This window comes from Phyllobates terribilis, unplaced genomic scaffold (genome assembly GCF_046119375.1).
Source record: "Phyllobates terribilis strain yellow unplaced genomic scaffold, ASM4611937v1 Scaffold_6__1_contigs__length_29720123, whole genome shotgun sequence".
In the NCBI taxonomy this organism is placed as follows: Eukaryota; Metazoa; Chordata; class Amphibia; order Anura; family Dendrobatidae; genus Phyllobates; species Phyllobates terribilis.
Window position 1 is genome coordinate 9,566,710 of NW_027362766.1, and position 23,771 is coordinate 9,590,480.

The 23,771-nt window shown below is 51.1% G+C and overlaps 1 protein-coding gene across 4 annotated transcripts in view; it reads right to left on the reverse strand.

Annotated features, from left to right (window-relative positions):
* CELF3 (CUGBP Elav-like family member 3) overlaps positions 1-23,771 on the reverse strand; it is a 172,843-nt gene that overhangs the window by 65,725 nt on the left and 83,347 nt on the right. The window contains exon 2 of one of the 4 annotated variants that reach the window (XM_073637354.1): positions 2,096-2,132. The exons of the other annotated variants lie outside the window; for them this stretch is intronic. The gene's annotated coding sequence lies outside the window, so the exon portion shown is untranslated. The remainder of the gene's footprint in view (positions 1-2,095; positions 2,133-23,771) is intronic. 4 annotated transcript variants of the gene reach the window in all.

Genomic DNA, 23,771 nt, shown 5'->3' on the forward strand with positions numbered 1-23,771 from the left:
GTCAGAGGCCGTGACATCATCATCACCACGAGCAGCAGAGTGAGGTCAGAGGCCGTGACATCATCAGGATGCTCCAATCGATGCCTCCTACCCTGATCCTCCACAGAGCTGAAACTCGAGTTTTCCTGCAGCTTCCAGACAAATCCTGGGAGTTACATTTCTGTCCATCGGAGCAGCAGGTTGCTAAGCAACTGATGGTGCCGCCACCAATCACAGAGCAAAAGATAATACAGTATTTACAGCACATAATGTCCCAGAGAAAAGGAAAGATTCCGGTTAATCCACCGCTGATGTAACCGCAAATCCCGAATATTATCCCCTAGGACTCCACAATGTGGAGCGCCTCACTGTCTATAAGAGCTGGTAGTGACACGTGACCCCACGTTATATTCAGTGTACAAGATGAGCACATGGTGAGCTCCGCCCCCGTCCACAGGTGAGCGTCGCAGCTCCGCCCCCGCCCACAGGTGAGCGTCGCAGCTCCGCCCCCGCCCACAGGTGAGCGTCGCAGCTCCGCCCCCGCCCACAGGTGAGCGTCGCAGCTCCGCCCACAGGTGAGCGTCGCAGCTCCGCCCCTGAACACAGGTGAGCGTCGCAGCTCAGGCCCTGCCCACAAGTCAGCGTCGCAGCTCCGCCCCTGAACACAGGTGAGAGTTACAGCTCCGCCCCGCCCACAGGTAAGCATCGCAGCTCCGCCCCTGAACACAGGTGAGCGTTGCAGCTCCGCCCCCGCCCACAGGTGAGCGTCGCAGCTCCGCCCCTGCCCACAGGTGAGCGTCGCAGCTCCGCCCTTGCCCACAGGTGAGCGTCGCAGCTCCGCCCCTGCCAACAGGTGAGCGTCGCAGCTCTGCCCCTGCCAACAGGTGAGCGTCACAGCTCCGCCCCTGCCAACAGGTGAGCGTCACAGCTCCGCCCCTGCCCAGAGGTGAGCGTCGCAGCTCCGCCCCTGCCCACAGGTGAGCGTCGCAGCTCCGCTCCTGCCCAGAGGTGAGCGTCGCAGCTCCGCCCCTGCCAACAGGTGAGCATCGCAGCTCCGCTCCTGCCCACAGGTGAGCGTCACAGCTCCGCCCCTGCCCACAGGTGAGCATCGCAGCTCCGCCCCTGAACACAGGTGAGCGTCGCAGCTCAGGCCCTGCCCACAAGTCAGCGTCGCAGCTCCGCCCCTGAACACAGGTGAGAGTTACAGCTCCGCCCCGCCCACAGGTAAGCATCGCAGCTCCGCCCCTGAACACAGGTGAGCGTTGCAGCTCCGCCCCCGCCCACAGGTGAGCGTCGCAGCTCCGCCCCTGCCCACAGGTGAGCGTCGCAGCTCCGCCCTTGCCCACAGGTGAGCGTCGCAGCTCCGCCCCTGCCAACAGGTGAGCGTCGCAGCTCTGCCCCTGCCAACAGGTGAGCGTCACAGCTCCGCCCCTGCCAACAGGTGAGCGTCACAGCTCCGCCCCTGCCCAGAGGTGAGCGTCGCAGCTCCGCCCCTGCCCACAGGTGAGCGTCGCAGCTCCGCTCCTGCCCAGAGGTGAGCGTCGCAGCTCCGCCCCTGCCAACAGGTGAGCATCGCAGCTCCGCTCCTGCCCACAGGTGAGCGTCACAGCTCCGCCCCTGCCCACAGGTGAGCGTCGCCGCTCCGGCCCTGCCCACAGGTGAGCGTCGCAGCTCCGCTCCTGCCCACAGGTGAGCGTCGCAGCTCCGCCCCTGCCCACAGGTGAGCGTCGCAGCTCCGCCCCTGCCCACAGGTGAGCGTCGCATCTCCGCCCCCGCCTCCCTACAGGTAAACCACGCAGCTTCACCCCCGCCCCCCTACAGGTGAACAACTCAGCTTTGCACCCATTCACACACAGGTGAGAAACAGAACTTCACCCCCACACCAGTGAGTAACGCAGCCCCCACAGGAGAGAAATGCAGCTCCGCCCCATGTGCTATCTTTTTACACCTGTAATCTAATGCCACACACAGGAGTGGAGAGGCCCACGACAGCACTGCACTACGTGACTACACAGCCACAGCAGATGGCACTGTGGGCACACACAGCTACAGGCACAAAGCCACCAAGTACACGAGGCCACAGAGATACACAACACAGAGCGAGGGCACAACTCACACTGGGGGGGCGCCGGGCCTGGACACGAGGCTACACCCTGAGTGTGAGAGGACGAGAGAGAAGGTTAGAGGTGGTGCTCAGCGGTGACTGAGAGACCATTCATCAACTGGGGGACGGCCAGAAATAGAGCAGAGATCAAGAGCGAAGAACAGAGACTCCAAGGGAGAAAGGATTATACACCGACACACAACAATTAGGAGGGATGAGACCGAGAGAGGGGGCACAAGGCACCCACCTGCAATCAGACTCAATCTAAGACCACCCAGCCCCCATATACCAGACCTGACCTTACACCACCAGCTACACCACTAATATACCACCCAGCCCCCATATACCAGACCTGACCTTACACCACCAGCTATACCACTAATATACCACCCAGCCCCCATATACCAGACCTGACCTTACATCACCAGCTATACCACTAATATACCACCCAGCCCCCATATACCAGACCTGACCTTACACCACCAGCTATACCACTAATATACCACCCAGCCCCCATATACCAGACCTGACCTTACACCACCAGCTATACCACTAATATACCACCCAGCCCCCATATACCAGACCTGACCTTACACCACCAGCTACACCACTAATATACCACCCAGCCTCCATATACCAGACCTGACCTTACACCTCCAGCTACACCACTAATATACCTCCCAGCCTCCATATACCAGACCTGACCTTACATCACCAGCTACACCACTAATATACCACCCAGCCTCCATATACCAGACCTGACCTTACACCACCAGCTATACCACTAATATAACACACAGCCCCCATATACCAGACCTGACCTTACATCACCAGCTACACCACTAATATACCACCCAGCCTCCATATACCAGACCTGACCTTACACCACCAGCTACACCACTAATATACCACCCAGCCTCCATAAACCAGACATGACCTTACACCACCAGCTACACCACTAATACACCACCCAGCCTCCATATACCAGACCTGACCTTACACCACCAGCTACACCACTAATATACCACACAGCCCCCATATACCAGACATGACCTTACATCACCAGCTACATCACTAATATACCACCCAGCCTCCATATACCAGACCTGACCTTACACCAACAGCTACACCACTAATATGCCAACCAGCCTCCATATACCAGACCTGACTTTACACCTCCAGCTACACCATTAATATACCACCCAGCCTCCATATACCAGACCTGACTTTACACCACCAGCTACACCACTAATATACCACCCAGCCTCCATATACCAGACCTGACCTTACACCACCAGCTACACCACTAATATACCACCCAGCCTCCATATACCAGACCTGACCTTACACCTCCAGCTACACCACTAATATACCACCCAGCCTCCATATACCAGACCTGACCTTACACCTCCAGCTACACCACTAATATACCACCCAGCCACCATATAACAGACCTGACCTTACACCACCAGCTACACCACTAATATACCACCCAGCCTCCATATACCAGACCTGACCTTACACCACCAGCTACACCACTAATATACCACCCAGCCCCATATACCAGACCTGACCTTACACCACCAGCAACACCACTAATATACCACCCAGCCTCCATATACCAGACCTGACCTTACACCACCAGCTACACCACTAATATATCACCCAGCCCCCATATACCAGACCTGACCTTACATCACCAGCTACATCACTAATATACCAACCAGCCCCCATATACCAGACCTGACCTTACACCACCAGCTACACCACTAATATACCACACAGCCCCCATATACCAGACATGACCTTACATCACCAGCTACATCACTAATATACCACCCAGCCCCCTTATACCAGACCTGACCTTACATCAACAGCTACACCACACAGCCCCCATATACCAGACCTGACCTTACATCACCAGCTACACCACTAATATATCACCCAGCCTCCATATACCAGACCTGACCTTACACCACCAGCTACACCACTAATATACCACCCAGCCCCCATATACCAGACATGACTTTACACCACCAGCTACACAACTAATATACCACCCAGCCCTCATATACCAGACCTGACCTTACACCACCAGCTACACAATTAATATACCACCCAGCCCTCATATACCAAACCTGACCTTACATCACCAGCTACATCACTAATATACCACCCAGCCCCCTTATACCAGACCTGACCTTAAATCACCAGCTACACCACACAGCCCCCATATACCAGACCTGACCTTACATCACCAGCTACACCACTAATATATCACCCAGCCTCCATATACCAGACCTGACCTTACACCACCAGCTACACCACTAATATACCACCCAGCCCCCATATACCAGACATGACCTTACACCACCAGCTACACAACTAATATAACACCCAGCCTTCATATACCAGCCATGACCTTACATCACCAGCTACACCACTAACATACCACCCAGCCCCCATATACCAGACATGACCTGACACCACCTGCTACATCACTAATATACCACCCAGCCTCCATATACCAGACATGACCTTACACCACCAGCTACACCACTAGTATACCACCCAGCCCCCATATACCAGACCTGACCTTACACCACCAGCTACACCAGTAATATACCACCCAGCCTCCATATACCAGACCTGACCTTACATCACCAGCTACACCACTAATATACCACCCAGCCCCCATATACCAGACATGACCTGACACCACCTGCTACACCACTAATATACCACCCAGCCTCCATATACCAGACATGACCTTACACCACCAGCTACACCACTAGTATACCACCCAGCCCCCATATACCAGACCTGACCTTACATCACCAGCTACACCACTAATATACCACCCAGCCTCCATAAACCAGACATGACCTTACACCACCAGCTACACCATTAATATACCACCCAGCCTCCATATACCAGACATGACCTTACACCACCAGCTACACCACTAATATCCCACCCAGCCCCAATATACCAGACATGACCTTACATCACCAGCTACACCACTAATATACCACCCAGCCCCCATATACCAGACATGACCTTACACCACCAGCTACACCACTAATATACCACCCAGCCCCAATATACCAGACATGACCTTACACCACCAGATACACCACTAATATACCACCCAGCCTCCATAAACCAGACATGACCTTACACCACCAGCTACACCACTAATATACCACCCAGCCCCCATATACCAGACCTGACCTTACATCACCAGCTACACCACTAATATACCACCCAGCCTCCATATAACAGACCTGACCTTATATCACCAGCTACGCCACTAATATACCACCCAGCCCACATATACCAGACATGACCTTACACCACCAGCTATACCACTAATATACCACCCAGCCTCCATATACCAGACCTGACCTTACACCACCAGCTATACCACTAATATACCACCCAGCCTCCATATACCAGACTTGACCTTACACCACCAGCTACACCACTAATATACAACCCAGCCCCTATATACCAGACCTGACCTTACATCACCAGCTACATCACTAATATACCACCCAGCCTCTATATACCAGACCTGACCTTACATCACCAGCTACACCACTAATATACCACCCAGCCCCCATATACCAGAAATGACCTTACACCACCAGCTACATCACTAATATACCACCCAACCCCCATATACCAGACCAGACTCCACCAGCTACACCACTAATATACCACCCAGCCTCCATATACCAGACCTGACCTTACATCACCAGCTACACCACTAATATACCACCCAGCCTCCATATACCAGACCTGACCTTACATCACAAGCTACACCACTAATATACCACCCAGCCCCCATATACCAGACCTGACCTTACATCACTAGCTACACCACTAATAAACCACCCAGCCCCCTTATACCAGACCTGACCTGACATCACCAGCTACACCACACAGCCCCCATATACCAGACCTGACCTTACATCACCAGCTACACCACTAATATGCCACCCAGCCCCCATATACCAGACATGACCTTACACCACCAGCTACACCACTAATATATCACCCAGCCTCCATATACCAGACCTGACCTTACATCACCAGCTACACCACTAATATACCACCCAACCACCATATACCAGACCTGACCTTACACCACCAGCTACATCACTAATATACCACCCAGCCTCCATATACCAGACCTGACCTTACACCACCAGCTATACCACTAATATACCACCCAGCCCCCATATACCAGACATGACCTGACACCACCTGCTACACCACTAATATACCACCCAGCCTCCATATACCAGACATGACCTTACACCACCAGCTACACTACTAGTATACCACCCAGCCCCCATATACTAGACCTGACCTTACATCACCAGCTACATCACTAATATACCACCCAGCCTCCATATAACAGACCTGACCTTACAACACCACCTACACCACTAATATACCACCCAGCCCCCATATACCAGACATGACCTTACACCAACAGCTACATCACTAATATACCACCCAGCTCCCATATAACAGACCTGACCTTACATCACCAGCTACACCACAAATATACCACCCAGCCCCCATATACCAGACATGACCTGACACCACCAGCTACACCACTAATATACCACCCAGCTTCCATATACCAGACATGACCTTACACCACCAGCTACACCACTAATACACCACCCAGCCTCCATATACCAGACCTGACCTTACACCACCAGCTATACCACTAATATACCACCCAGCCTCCATATACCAGACTTGACCTTACACCACCAGCTACACCACTAATATACAACCCAGCCCCTATATACCAGACCTGACCTTACATCACCAGCTACATCACTAATATACCACCCAGCCTCTATATACCAGACCTGACCTTACATCACCAGCTACACCACTAATATACCACCCAGCCCCCATATACCAGAAATGACCTTACACCACCAGCTACATCACTAATATACCACCCAACCCCCATATACCAGACCAGACTCCACCAGCTACACCACTAATATACCACCCAGCCTCCATATACCAGACCTGACCTTACATCACCAGCTACACCACTAATATACCACCCAGCCTCCATATACCAGACCTGACCTTACATCACAAGCTACACCACTAATATACCACCCAGCCCCCATATACCAGACCTGACCTTACATCACTAGCTACACCACTAATAAACCACCCAGCCCCCTTATACCAGACCTGACCTTACATCACCAGCTACACCACACAGCCCCCATATACCAGACCTGACCTTACATCACCAGCTACACCACTAATATGCCACCCAGCCCCCATATACCAGACATGACCTTACACCACCAGCTACACCACTAATATATCACCCAGCCTCCATATACCAGACCTGACCTTACACCACCAGCTACATCACTAATATACCACCCAGCCTCCATATAACAGACCTGACCTTACAACACCACCTACACCACTAATATACCACCCAGCCCCCATATACCAGACATGACCTTACACCAACAGCTACATCACTAATATACCACCCAGCTCCCATATAACAGACCTGACCTTACATCACCAGCTACACCACAAATATACCACCCAGCCCCCATATACCAGACATGACCTGACACCACCAGCTACACCACTAATATACCACCCAGCCTCCATATACCAGACATGACCTTACACCACCAGCTACACCACTAATACACCACCCAGCCCCCATATACCAGACCTGACCTTACATCACCAGCTACATCACTAGTATACCACCCAGCCTACATATACCAGACCTGACCTTACATCACCAGCTACACCAGTAATATACCACCCAGCCCCAATATACCAAACCTGACCTTACACCACCTGCTACACCACTAATATACCACCCAGCCCCCATATACCAGACATGACCTGACACCACCAGCTACACCACTAATATACCACCCAGCCTCCATATACCAGACATGACGTTACACCACCAGCTACACCACTAATACACCACCCAGCCCCCATATACCAGACCTGACCTTACATCACCAGCTACATCACTAATATACCAACCAGCCTCCATATACCAGACCTGACCTTACATCACCAGCTACACCACTAATATACCACCCAGCCCCCATATACTAGAAATGACCTTACTCCAACAGCTACATCACTAATATACCACCCAGCCCCCATATACCAGACATGACACCACCAGGTACACAACTAATATACCAACCAGCCCCCATATACCAAACCTGACGGTACATCACCAGCTACACCACTAATATACCACCCAGCCCCCTTATACCAGACCTGACCTTACATCACCAGCTACATCACTAATATACCACCCAGCCCCCTTACACCAGACCTGACCTTACATCACCAGCCACATCACTAATATACCACCCAGCCTCCATATACCAGACCTGACCTTACATCACCAGCTACATCACTAATATACCACCCAGCCCCCATATACCAGACCTGACCTTACATCACCAGCTACACCACTAATATACCACCCAGCCTCCATATACCAGACCTGACCTTACATCACCAGCTACATCACTAATATACCACCCAGCCCCGATATACCAAAACCTGACCGTACATCACCAGCTACACCACTAATATACCACCCAGCCCCCATATACCAAACCTGACCGTACACCACAAGCTAAACCACTAATATAGCACCCAGCCCCCATATACCAGACCTGACACCACCAGCTACACCACTAATATACCACCCAGCCCCCATATACCAAACCTGACCTTACATCACCAGCTACACCACTATTATACCACCCAGCCCCCATATACTAAACCTGACCTTACACCACCAGCTATACCACTAATATAGCACCCAGCCCCCATATACCAGACCTGACCTTAAACCACCAGCTACACCATTAATATAACTCACAGCCCCTATACCAGACCTGACACCACTAATATACCACCCAGCCCCCATATACCAGACCTGACCTTACACCACCAGCTACACCACCAATATACCACCCAGCCCCCATATACCAGACCTGACCTTACACCACCAGCTACATCACTAATATACCACCCAGCCACCATATACCAGACTTGACCTTACATAATCAACTACATCACTAATATACCACCCAGCCTCCATATACCAGACCTGACCTTACACCACCAGCTACACCACTAATATACCTCCCAGCCTCCACATATCAGACCTGACCTTACACCACCAGCTACACCACTAATATACCACCCAGCCCCCATATACCAGACCTGACCTTACATCACCAGCTACACCACTAATATACCTCCCAGCCTCCATATACCAGACCTGACCTTACATCACCAGCTACACCACTAATATACCACCCAGCCCCCATATACCAGACATGACCTTACACCACCAGCTACACCACTAATATACCACCCAGCCCCAATATACCAGACATGACCTGACACCACCAGATACACCACTAATATACCACCCAGCCTCCATAAACCAGACATGACCTTACACCACCAGCTACACCACTAATACACCACCCAGCCTCCATATACCAGACATGACCTTACACCACCAGCTACACCACTAATATACCACCCAGCCCCAATATACCAGACATGACCTTACATCACCAGCTACACCACTAATATACCACCCAGCCCCCATATACCAGACATGACCTTACACCACCAGCTACACCACTAATATACCACCCAGCCCCAATATACCAGACATGACCTTACACCACCAGATACACCACTAATATACCACCCAGCCTCCATAAACCAGACATGACCTTACACCACCAGCTACACCACTAATATACCACCCAGCCCCCATATACCAGACCTGACCTTACATCACCAGCTACACCACTAATATACCACCCAGCCTCCATATAACAGACCTGACCTTATATCACCAGCTACACCACTAATATACCACCCAGCCCCCATATACCAGACATGACCTTACACCACCAGCTATACCACTAATATACCACCCAGCCTCCATATACCAGACCTGACCTTACACCACCAGCTATACCACTAATATACCACCCAGCCCCCATACACCAGACATGACCTTACATCACCAGCTACACCACTAATATACAACCAGCCCCTATATATCAGACCTGACCTTACATCACCAGCTACATCACTAATATACCACCCAGCCTCTATATACCAGACCTGACCTTACATCACCAGCTACACCACTAATATACCACCCAGCCCCCATATACCAGACATGACCTTACACCACCAGCTACATCACTAATATACCACCCAACCCCCATATACCAGACCAGACTCCACCAGCTACACCACTAATATACCACCCAGCCTCCATATACCAGACCTGACCTTACATCACCAGCTACACCACTAATATACCACCCAGCCTCCATATACCAGACCTGACCTTACATCACCAGCTACACCACTAATATACCACCCAGCCCCCATATACCAGACCTGACCTTACATCACTAGCTACACCACTAATATACCAACCAGCCCCCATATACCAAACCTGATGGTACATCACCAGCTACACCACTAATATACCACCCAGCTCCGATATACCAAAACCTGACCGTACATCACCAGCAACACCACTAATATACCACCCAGCCCCCATATACCAAACCTGACCGTACACTACCAGCTAAACCACTAATATACTGTAACATACCTGGCGGCGTCCTTGCATGGTGGTCCATCTCCCACTGTGCAAGAGGGCGCACTTGATCTCCTGTCCAGAATGTCTCTCTGGCTTCCCTCCATGCTGTCTGTTTGTGTCTGTTTCTGCTGCTTAAGGGCGGCGCCCGATCACTTCCTGCCTTTTGTACCTGCTGTGGGTCACACCCCTTGTGCGTCCTCAGCCTATTGCTGTCTGTCACTTGGTATATAGCTCAGCAGCTCCCTTCTATCCCCGCCTGAGCATAGTGTTTCCTTCAGTGTGTGCTTGCACTCTGAAGGTGCCAGGTCCCGTCTCTTGTCTCCTGCTTTTTGTATCAGTTCCCGTGTCTGAACTGAGTCCTGTATGTCTCCTGCTTTGCGGTATCAGCTCCCGTGTCTGAACTGTGTCCTGTATGTCTCCTGCTTTGCGGTATCAGCTCCCGTGTCTGAACTGAGTCCTGTATGTCTCCTGCTTTGCGGTTTCAGCTCCCGTGTCTGAACTGAGTCCTGTATGTCTCCTGCTTTGCGGTATCAGCTCCCGTGTCTGAACTGTGTCCTTTTTGTGTTCTCTGGTCTGTCCTGTCTGAACACGCTCCTTGCCTGTTCGTTCTGCCTTTTAGTGGCCGATTTCCTAGACCCGCTCCTGCGTCTGGTCTGTCCTGTCTGAACACGCTCCTTGCCTGTTCGTTCCGCCTCTCTGGGGGCCGTATTCCCAGACCCGCTCCTGTATCCCTCTGCAGTGTCGGTCTCCTCCGTACACTCAGTTCCAGTCTGAACTCTCTCCTGTCCTTTACCTGTTTTGCCTCTATGTCCGTTCCCTTCCTTTTTCTGCAGAGTCTGAACTCGTACCTAACTCCTGCTTGTTGTCTCTGCAAGTACTGTGTGAGTATCTGGCTCTGTCTTTCCCTTCCTGTCTGTTCCGTGTGAACAGAGCCCTGTCCTCCCTGCTCAGCCTTGTCTGCACTCTAGCTGTGCTTGCCTGTAACCCTCTGCCTGTATTGTTCCTGAGTCCCGGTGTGTACTGGGTCCTATCCCGTCTGTGTTCCTACCTGCTAGTGCCTCCCTGTCTGCACTCTAGCTGTGCTTGCCTTTACCCCCCTGCCTGCATACCCGCCTGCCTGCATACCAGTCGTGCCTGCCTATACCCACCAGTCTGTGTGCCAGCCTACCAGCCTGTTCCTGTATTCCCCTGTGTGGGTCAACAGCCGTGTCCGGGGTCTGTCCTGGAGTAGCACCTGGTCCCTCTTCTCGGTTCCTCCTTGGTGCACTGGCGTCGTATGCCGTCGTGCGACCCTGGTCGGATCGGGTGAATACTTAGTCACGCCCCTCCAGGCATTCACTCTCCGGCACGGTCCAGTGGAATCACTACAATCACACGCACACGCCGCTTAGCCCGGGCGTGTGCATAACAGCATGCTCAGGCCATGGTTCCCGTTGAGCCCCACGGCCTTCGCTCTTTGAGAAGTTTTTCCAGCGAATACATGCATTAAAATAAAATAAATAAATTTTTTCCCCCCTTTAGCTGAGTTCCAGGCGAGTTACGCACCCGTCCAGATGGATCTATCAGCCCTCGTTCCTGCGGATCCGCCACGTTACTATGGGGATCCAAGACAGTGTCGTGCATTTGTGGAGCAATGCATGCTACACTTTAAGGCCTACCCTCTCTATTTTCCTTCCGATTGGGCTAAAGTGGCCTTTATGATTGACTACCTAGCGGGTGATGCCTTGAAATGGGTCACCCCCCTATGGGAAGCATGGGATCCTGTCATCCTTGACCTGCAGGCCTTCCTGGTGGCCTTTCGTATGGTCTTCGAGGACCCTAACTCTGAAGCCCCTGCTGAAGCTTCACTTCCCAATATCCCGGAGCAGCCCCGACGGGTAATGTGTGTGGGTAGCGCAATAGTCCTCCAGCCCAATTAGACTACTGCCCACCCAGAATCCTCACAGGGTGACTACGCTTTCCGGAATACTTCTCTCAACCTCAAGAGGCAGTCCAGACGTGCTAGACTTAGAGGCAAGCCGTCACGCCAGGGTCTGTCCTCCCTGAGACCTCCTGACCCCAACCTTGAAGTCCCTACTGAAGCTTCATCCCCCTGTATCCCGGAGAAACCCCAATGGGTAATGTGCGTGGGTAGTGCACCAGTTCTCCTGGCCGAAGAGACTTCTGCCCATCCAGACTCCACACAGGAGAACTTCCTGCACCCGGCATCAGATGCTTCTTTCTCTTTAACCGGTGTGCATGTCCAAGGATGCTCCAAAGCTGTGGTTACCTCAGAGTCTGTGCACCTCTACTACCTGGCGGAGGATCCCCTGTTGCCTCCTGAACCCTCCGGGATACCACTCGATGACAAATGGAGAGAGACTTCTCTACACCCGGTACTCAATACTTTGTCCGCTTCGTCCTGTGAGCCTGACAATGGGTACCCCAAAGTGGTAGTTACCTCCGAGTCTCTACACCCCTCCGACCAGGCGGAGGATCTCCAGTTGTCTCCTGAACCCTTCGGGGTGCTACCTGGTAGCGAAAGGACAGAGACTCTCCTATACTCTGTACCTGATACCTCGCTCGCTTCGTCCAGTGAGTCCAACTTAGTGTACTCCGAAGCAGAGGTTACTCCTGAGTCTCTACACCCCTCCGACCAGGCGGAGGACCTCCAGTTGTGTTCAGAATCCTTCGGGGTGCCACCTGGTGGTGAATGGACAGAGACTTTCCTATATCCTGGATCTGATACCTCGCTTGCTTCGTCCAGTGAGTCCGACCTAGTGTACTCTGAAGCAGAGGTTACCCGTGAGTCTCTACACCCCTCTGACCAGGCGGAGGACCGCCAGCTGTCTCCAGAACCCTTCGGGGTGCCACCTGGTGGTGAATCAACAGAGACTTTCCTATACTCGGTACCCGATACCTCGCCTGCTTCCTCCAGTGAGTCCGACCTAGTGTACTCTGAAGCAGAGGTTACCCGTGAGTCTCTACACCCCTCTGACCAGGCGGAGGACCGCCAGCTGTCTCCAGAACCCTTCGGGGTGCCACCTGGTGGTGAATGGACAGAGACTTTCCTATACTCGGTACCCGATACCTCGCCTGCTTCCTCCAGTGAGTCCGACCTAGTGTACTCTGAAGCAGTTGTTTTCTCTGAGCCTCTGCACTCTTCTGACCCGGCGGAGGACCTCCAGTTGTTTCCTGAATCCTCCGGGATACCACCAGATAACAAAGAGACAGTGACTTTTCCTCATTATGTACGTGATAACCCGTCTATTTCTTCCTGTGAGCTTGACAAGATGTACCTCGAAGCAGAGATTACCCTTAAGTCTCTGTCCCCCTCCAACCCAGTGAACGACTGGCCCTCGAATTCCCTGCGGAAGATTCTGGCAGGCCTGAAGAAGAGGGGGCGTAAGGGGGGAGGTACTGTAACATACCTGGCGGCGTCCTTGCATGGTGGTCCATCTCCCACTGTGCAAGAGGGCGCACTTGATCTCCTGTCCAGAATGTCTCTCTGGCTTCCCTCCATGCTGTCTGTTTGTGTCTGTTTCTGCTGCTTAAGGGCGGCGCCCGATCACTTCCTGCCTTTTGTACCTGCTGTGGGTCACACCCCTTGTGCGTCCTCAGCCTATTGCTGTCTGTCACTTGGTATATAGCTCAGCAGCTCCCTTCTATCCCCGCCTGAGCATAGTGTTTCCTTCAGTGTGTGCTTGCACTCTGAAGGTGCCAGGTCCCGTCTCTTGTCTCCTGCTTTTTGTATCAGTTCCCGTGTCTGAACTGAGTCCTGTATGTCTCCTGCTTTGCGGTATCAGCTCCCGTGTCTGAACTGTGTCCTGTATGTCTCCTGCTTTGCGGTATCAGCTCCCGTGTCTGAACTGAGTCCTGTATGTCTCCTGCTTTGCGGTTTCAGCTCCCGTGTCTGAACTGAGTCCTGTATGTCTCCTGCTTTGCGGTATCAGCTCCCGTGTCTGAACTGTGTCCTTTTTGTGTTCTCTGGTCTGTCCTGTCTGAACACGCTCCTTGCCTGTTCGTTCCGCCTTTTAGTGGCCGATTTCCTAGACCCGCTCCTGCGTCTGGTCTGTCCTGTCTGAACACGCTCCTTGCCTGTTCGTTCCGCCTCTCTGGGGGCCGTATTCCCAGACCCGCTCCTGTATCCCTCTGCAGTGTCGGTCTCCTCCGTACACTCAGTTCCAGTCTGAACTCTCTCCTGTCCTTTACCTGTTTTGCCTCTATGTCCGTTCCCTTCCTTTTTCTGCAGAGTCTGAACTCGTACCTAACTCCTGCTTGTTGTCTCTGCAAGTACTGTGTGAGTATCTGGCTCTGTCTTTCCCTTCCTGTCTGTTCCGTGTGAACAGAGCCCTGTCCTCCCTGCTCAGCCTTGTCTGCACTCTAGCTGTGCTTGCCTGTAACCCTCTGCCTGTATTGTTACTGAGTCCCGGTGTGTACTGGGTCCTATCCCGTCTGTGTTCCTACCTGCTAGTGCCTCCCTGTCTGCACTCTAGCTGTGCTTGCCTTTACCCCCCTGCCTGCATACCAGTCGTGCCTGCCTATACCCACCAGTCTGTGTGCCAGCCTACCAGCCTGTTCCTGTATTCCCCTGTGTGGGTCAACAGCCGTGTCCGGGGTCTGTCCTGGAGTAGCACCTGGTCCCTCTGCTCGGTTCCTCCTTGGTGCACTGGCGTCGTATGCCGTCGTGCGACCCTGGTCGGATCGGGTGAATACTTAGTCACGCCCCTCCAGGCATTCACTCTCCGGCACGGTCCAGTGGAATCACTACAATCACACGCACACGCCGCTTAGCCCGGGCGTGTGCATAACATATACCACCCAGCCCCTATATACCAGACCTGGCACCACCAGCTACATCACTAATATACCACCCAGCCCCCATATACCAAACCTGACCTTACATCACCAGCTACATCACTAATATACCACCCAGCCCCCATATACCAAACCTGACCTTACATCACCAGCTACACCACTATTATACCACCCAGCCCCCATATACTAGACCTGACCTTACACCACCAGCTACACCACTAATATACCACCCAGCCTCCATATACCAGACCTGACCTTACATCACCAGCTACACCAATAATATACCACCCAGCCCCCATATACCAGATCTGACCTTACACCACCAGCTATACCACTAATATACCACCCAGCCCCGATATACCAGACCTGACCTTACACCACCAGCTACACGACTAATATAACACCCAGACCCCATATCCCAGACCTGACCTTACATCACCAGCTACATCACTAATAAACCACCCAGCCCCCATATACCAGACCTCACCTTACATCACCAGCTACACCACTAATATACCACCCAGCCCCCATATACTAAACCTGACCTTACACGACCAGCTACACCACTAATATAACACCCAGCCCCCATATACCAGACCTGACCTTATATCACCAGCTACACCACTAATATACCACCCAGCCCCCATATACCAAACCTGACCTTACATCACCAGCTACACCACTAATATACCACCCAGCCCCCACATATCAGACCTGACCTTACACCACCAGCTACACCACTAATATACCACCCAGCCTCCATATACCAGACCTGACCTTACATCAACAGCTACACAACTAATATACCACCCAGCTCCCATATACCAGACTTGACCTTACATCACCAGCTACACCACGAATATACCACCCAGCCCCCATATACCAGACCTGACCTTACACCACCAGCTACACCACTAATATACCACCCAGCCCCCATATACCAGACCTGACCTTACATCACCAGCTACACCACTAATATACCACACAGCCTCCATATAACAGACCTGACCTTACATCACCAGCTACACCACTAATATACCACCCAGCCCCCATATACCAGACCTGACCTTACATCACCAGCTACATCACTAATATACCACACAGACCCCATATACCAGACCTGACCTTACACCACCAGCTAAACTACTAATATACCACCCAGCCCCCATATACCAAACCTGACCTTACACCACCAGCTACACCACTAATATACCACCCAGCCTCCATATATCAGACATGACCTTACATCACCAGCTATACCACTAATATACCACCCAGCCCCCATATACCAGACCTGACCTTACACCACCAGCTACACCACTAATATACCACCCAGCCTCCATATATCAGACCTGACCTTACATCACCAGCTACACCACTAATATACCACCCAGCCTCCATATACCAGACCTGATCTTACACCACCAGCTACAACACTAATATACCACCCAGCCTCCATATACCAGACATGACCTTACATCACCAGCTACACCACTAATATACCACCCAGCCCCCATATACCAGACCTGACCTTACACCACCAGCTACACCACTAATATACCACCCAGCCCCCATATACCAGACCTGACCTTACACCACCAGCTACATCACTAATATACCACCCAGCCTCCATATACCAGACCTGACCTTACATCACCAGCTACATCACTAATATACCACCCAGCCCCAATATACCAAGCCTGACCTTACACCACCAGCTACACCACTAATATACCACCCAGCCTCCATATACCAGACATGACCTTTCATCACCAGCAACACAACTAATATACCATCCAGCCCCCATATACCAGACCTGACCTTACACCACCATCTACACCACTAATATACCACCAAGCCCCAATATACCAAACCTGACCTTACACCACCAGCTACACCACTAATATACCACCCAGCCTCCATATACCAGACCTGACTTTACACCACGAGCAACACCTCTAATATACCACCCAGCCCCCATATACCAGACCTGACCTTACACCACCAGCTACACGACTAATATAACACCCAGACCCCATATCCCAGACCTGACCTTACATCACCAGCTACATCACTAATATACCACCCAACCCCCATATACCAGACCTGACCTTACATCACCAGCTACACCACTAATATACCACCCTGCCCCCATATACTAAAGCTGACCTTACACGACCAGCTACACCACTAATATAACACCCAGCCCCCATATACCAGACCTGACCTTACATCACCAGCTACAGCACTAATATACCACCCAGCCCCCATATACCAAACCTGACCTTACATCACCAGCTACACCACTAATATACCACCCAGCCCCCATATACCAGACCTGACCTTACACCACCAGCTATACCACTAATATAACACACAGCCCCCATATACCAGACCTGACCTTACACCACCAGCTACACCACTAATATACCACCCAGCCCCCATATACCAGACCTGACCTTACACCACCAGCTACACCACTAATATACCACCCAGCCCCCATATACCAGACCTGACCTTAAACCACCAGCTATACCACTAATATAACACACAGCCCCCACATATCAGACCTGACCTTACACCACCAGCTACACCACTAATATACCACCCAGCCCCCATATACCAGACCTGACCTTACGCCACCAGCTATACCACTAATATACCACCCAGCCCCCATATACCAGACCTGACCTTAAACCACCAGCTATACCACTAATATACCACCCAGCCCCCATATACCAGACCTGACCTTACATCAACAGCTACACAACTAATATACCACCCAGCTCCCATATACCAGACTTGACCTTACATCACCAGCTACACCACGAATATACCACTCAGCCCCCATATACCAGACCTGACCTTACACCACCAGCTACACCACTAATATACCACCCAGCCCCCATATACCAGACCTGACCTTACATCACCAGCTACACCACTAATATACCACACAGCCTCCATATACCAGACCTGACCTTACATCACCAGCTACACCACTAATATACCACCCAGCCCCCATATACCAGACCTGACTTTACACCACCAGCTATACCACTAATATAACACACAGCCCCCACATATCAGACCTGACCTTACACCACCAGCTACACCACTAATATACCACCCAGCCCCCATATACCAGACCTGACCTTACATCACCAGCTACACCACTAATATACCACACAGCCTCCATATACCAGACCTGACCTTACATCACCAGCTACACCACTAATATACCACCCAGCCCCCATATACCAGACCTGACTTTACACCACCAGCTATACCACTAATATACCACCCAGCCTTCATATACCAGACCTGACCTTACATCAACAGCTACACAACTAATATACCACCCAGCTCCCATATACCAGACTTGACCTTACATCACCAGCTACACCACGAATATACCACTCAGCCCCCATATACCAGACCTGACCTTACACCACCAGCTACACCACTAATATACCACCCAGCCCCCATATACCAGACCTGACCTTACATCACCAGCTACACCACTAATATACCACACAGCCTCCATATACCAGACCTGACCTTACATCACCAGCTACACCACTAATATACCACCCAGCCCCCATATACCAGACCTGACCTTACATCACCAGCTACATCACTAATATACCACACAGACCCCATATACCAGACCTGACCTTACACCACCAGCTAAACTACTAATATACCACCCAGCCCCCATATACCAAACCTGACCTTACACCACCAGCTACACCACTAATATACCACCCAGCCTCCATATATCAGACCTGACCTTACATCACCAGCTACACCACTAATATACCACCCAGCCCCCATATACCAGACCTGACCTTACACCACCAGCTACACCACTAATATATCACCCAGCCTCCATTTATCAGACCTGACCTTACACCACCAGCTACACCACTAATATACCACCCAGCCTCCATATACCAGACATGACCTTACATCACTAGCTACACCACTAATATACCACCCAGCCTCCATATACCAGACCTGACCTTACACCACCAGCCACACCACTAATATACCACCCAGCCCCCATATACCAGACCTGACCTTACACCACCAGCTACATCACTAATATACCACCCAGCCTCCATATACCAGACCTGACCTTACATCACCAGCTACACCGGTAATATACCACCCAGCCCCAATATACCAAACCTGACCTTACACCACCAGCTACACCACTAATATACCACCCAGCCTCCATATACCAGACCTGACCTTACACCACCAGCTAAACCACTAATATACCACCCAGCCCCCATATACCAGACCTGACCTTACATCACCAGCAACACCAATAATATACCACCCAGCCTCCATATATCAGACCTGACCTTACATCACCAGCTACACCACTAATATACCACCCAGCCTCCATATACCAGACCTGACCTTACACCACAAGCTACACCACTAATATACCACCCAGCCTCCATATACCAGACCTGACCTTACACCACAAGCTACACCACTAATATACCACCCAGCCTCCATATACCAGACCTGACCTTACACCACCAGATACACCACTAATATACCATCCAGCCTCCATATACCAGACCTGACCTTACATCACCAGCTACACCACTAATATACCACCCAGCCTCCATATATCAGACCTGACCTTACATTACCAGCTACACCACTAATATACCACCCAGCCTCCATATACCAGACCTGAACTTACATCACCAGCTACACCACTAATATACCACCAAGCCTCCATATACCAGACCTGACCTTACATTACCAGCTACACCACTAATATACCACCTAGCCCCCATATACCAGGCATGACCTTACACCACCAGCTACATCACTAATATACCACCCAGCCCTCATATAAGAGACCTGCCACCACCAGCTACATCACTAATACAAAACCCAGCCTCCATATACTAGACCTGACCTTACACCACCAGGTACACCACTAATATACCATCCAGCCCCCATATACCAGACCTGAGCTTACACCACCAGCTACACCACTAATATACCACCCAGCCCCCATATACCAGACATGACCTTACACCACCAGCTACATCACTAATATACCACCAAGCCCTCATATACCAGACCTGACCTTATACCACTAGCTACACCACTAATATACCACCCAGCCCCCATATACCAGACCTGACACCACCAGCTACACCACTAATATACCAAACAGCCCCCATATACCAAACTTGACCGTACATCACCAGCTACTACCACCCAGCCCCCATATACCAGACCTGACACCACCAGCTACACCAATAATATACCACCTAGCCTCCATATACCAGAATTGACCTTACATCACCAGCTACACCACTAATATACCACCCAGCCCCCATATACCAGACCTGACCTTACACAACCAGCTATACCACTAATATACAACCCAGCCCCCAAATACCAGACCTGACACCACTAGCTACATCACTAATATACCACCCAGCCCCCATATACCAGACCTGACCTTACATTACCAGCTACACCACTAATATACCACTCAGCCTCCATACACCAGACCTGACCTTACACCACCAGCTACACCACTAATATTCCACCCAGCCCCCATATACCAAACCTGACCTTACACTACTAGCTACATCACTAATATACCACGCAGCCCCCATATACCAGACCTAACCTTACATCACCAGCTACACCACTAATATACCACCCAGCCCCCATATACCAGACCTGACCTTACACCACCAACTACAACACTAATATACCACCCAGCCCCCATATACCAGACCTGACCTTACATCACCAGCTACACCACTAATATAACACCCAGCCTCCATATACCAGACCTGACCTTACACCACCAGCTACATCACTAATATACCACACAGCCCCCATATACCAGACCTGACCTTACACCACCAGCTGCACCACTAATATACCACCCAGCCCCCATATACCAGACCTGACCTTACACCACCAGCTACACCACTAATATACCACCCAGCCTCCATATACCAGACCTGACCTAACACCACCAGCTACATCACTAATACACCACCCAGCCCCCATATACCAGACCTGACCTTACATCACCAGCTACACCACTAATATACCACCTAGCCTCCATATACCAGACCTGACCTTACACCACCAGCTACACCACTAATATACCACCCAGCCTCCATATACCAGACCTGACCGTACACCATCAGCTACACCACTAATATACCACCCAGCCTCCATATACCAGACCTGACCTTACACCACTAGCTACACCACTAATAAACCACCCAGCCCCCATATACCAGACCTGACCTTACACCACCAGATACACCACAAAAATACCACCCAGCATCCATAGACCAGACCTGACCTTACACCACCAGATACACCACTAATATACAACCCATCCCCCATATACCAGACCTGACCATACACCACCAGCTACATCACTAATATAACACCCAGCCCCCATATACCAGACCTGACCTTACACCACCAGCTACATCACTAATATACCACCCAGCCTCCATATACCAGACCTGACCGTACACCACCAGCTACATCACTAATATACCACCCAGCCTCCATATACCAGACATGACCTTACATCACCAGCTACAACACTAATATACCACCCAGCCCCCATATACCAGACCTGACCTTATACCACAAGCTACATCACTAATATACCACCCAGCCTCCAAATACCAGACCTGACCTTACACCACCAGCTACCTCACTAATATACCACCCAGCCTCCATATACCAGACCTGACCGTACACCACCAGCTACACCACTAATATACCACCCAGCCACCATATAACAGACCTGACCTTACAACACCAGCTACACCACTAATATACCACCCAGCCCCAATATACCAAACATGACCTTACACCACCAGCTACACCACTAATATACCACACAGCCCCCATATACCAGACCTGACCTTACATCACCAGCTACATCACTAATATACCACCCAGCCTCCATATACCAGACCTGACCGTACACCACCAGCTACATCACTAATATACCACCCAGCCACCATATAACAGACCTGACCTTACACCACCAGCTACACCACTAATATACCACCCAGCTCCAATATACCAAACCTGACCTTACAACACCAGCTACACCACTAATATACCACACAGCCCCCATATACCAGACCTGACTTAAAACCACCAGCTACACCACTAATATACCACCCAGCCCCCATAAACCAGACCTGACCTTACATCACCAGCTACACCACTAATATACCACGCAGCCCCCATATACCAGACCTGACACCACCAGCTATACCACTAATATACCACCCAGCCCCCATATACCAGACCTGACCTTACATCACCAGCAACACCAATAATATACCACCCAGCCTCCATATATCAGACCTGACCTTACATCACCAGCTACACCACTAATATACCACCCAGCCTCCATATACCAGACCTGACCTTACACCACAAGCTACACCACTAATATACCACCCAGCCTCCATATACCAGACCTGACCTTACACCACCAGATACACCACTAATATACCATCCAGCCTCCATATACCAGACCTGACCTTACATCACCAGCTACACCACTAATATACCACCCAGCCTCCATATATCAGACCTGACCTTACATTACCAGCTACACCACTAATATACCACCCAGCCTCCATATACCAGACCTGAACTTACATCACCAGCTACACCACTAATATACCACCAAGCCTCCATATACCAGACCTGACCTTACATTACCAGCTACACCACTAATATACCACCTAGCCCCCATATACCAGGCATGACCTTACACCACCAGCTACATCACTAATATACCACCCAGCCCTCATATAAGAGACCTGCCACCACCAGCTACATCACTAATACAAAACCCAGCCTCCATATACTAGACCTGACCTTACACCACCAGGTACACCACTAATATACCATCCAGCCCCCATATACCAGACCTGAGCTTACACCACCAGCTACACCACTAATATACCACCCAGCCCCCATATACCAGACATGACCTTACACCACCAGCTACATCACTAATATACCACCAAGCCCTCATATACCAGACCTGACCTTATACCACTAGCTACACCACTAATATACCACCCAGCCCCCATATACCAGACCTGACACCACCAGCTACACCACTAATAT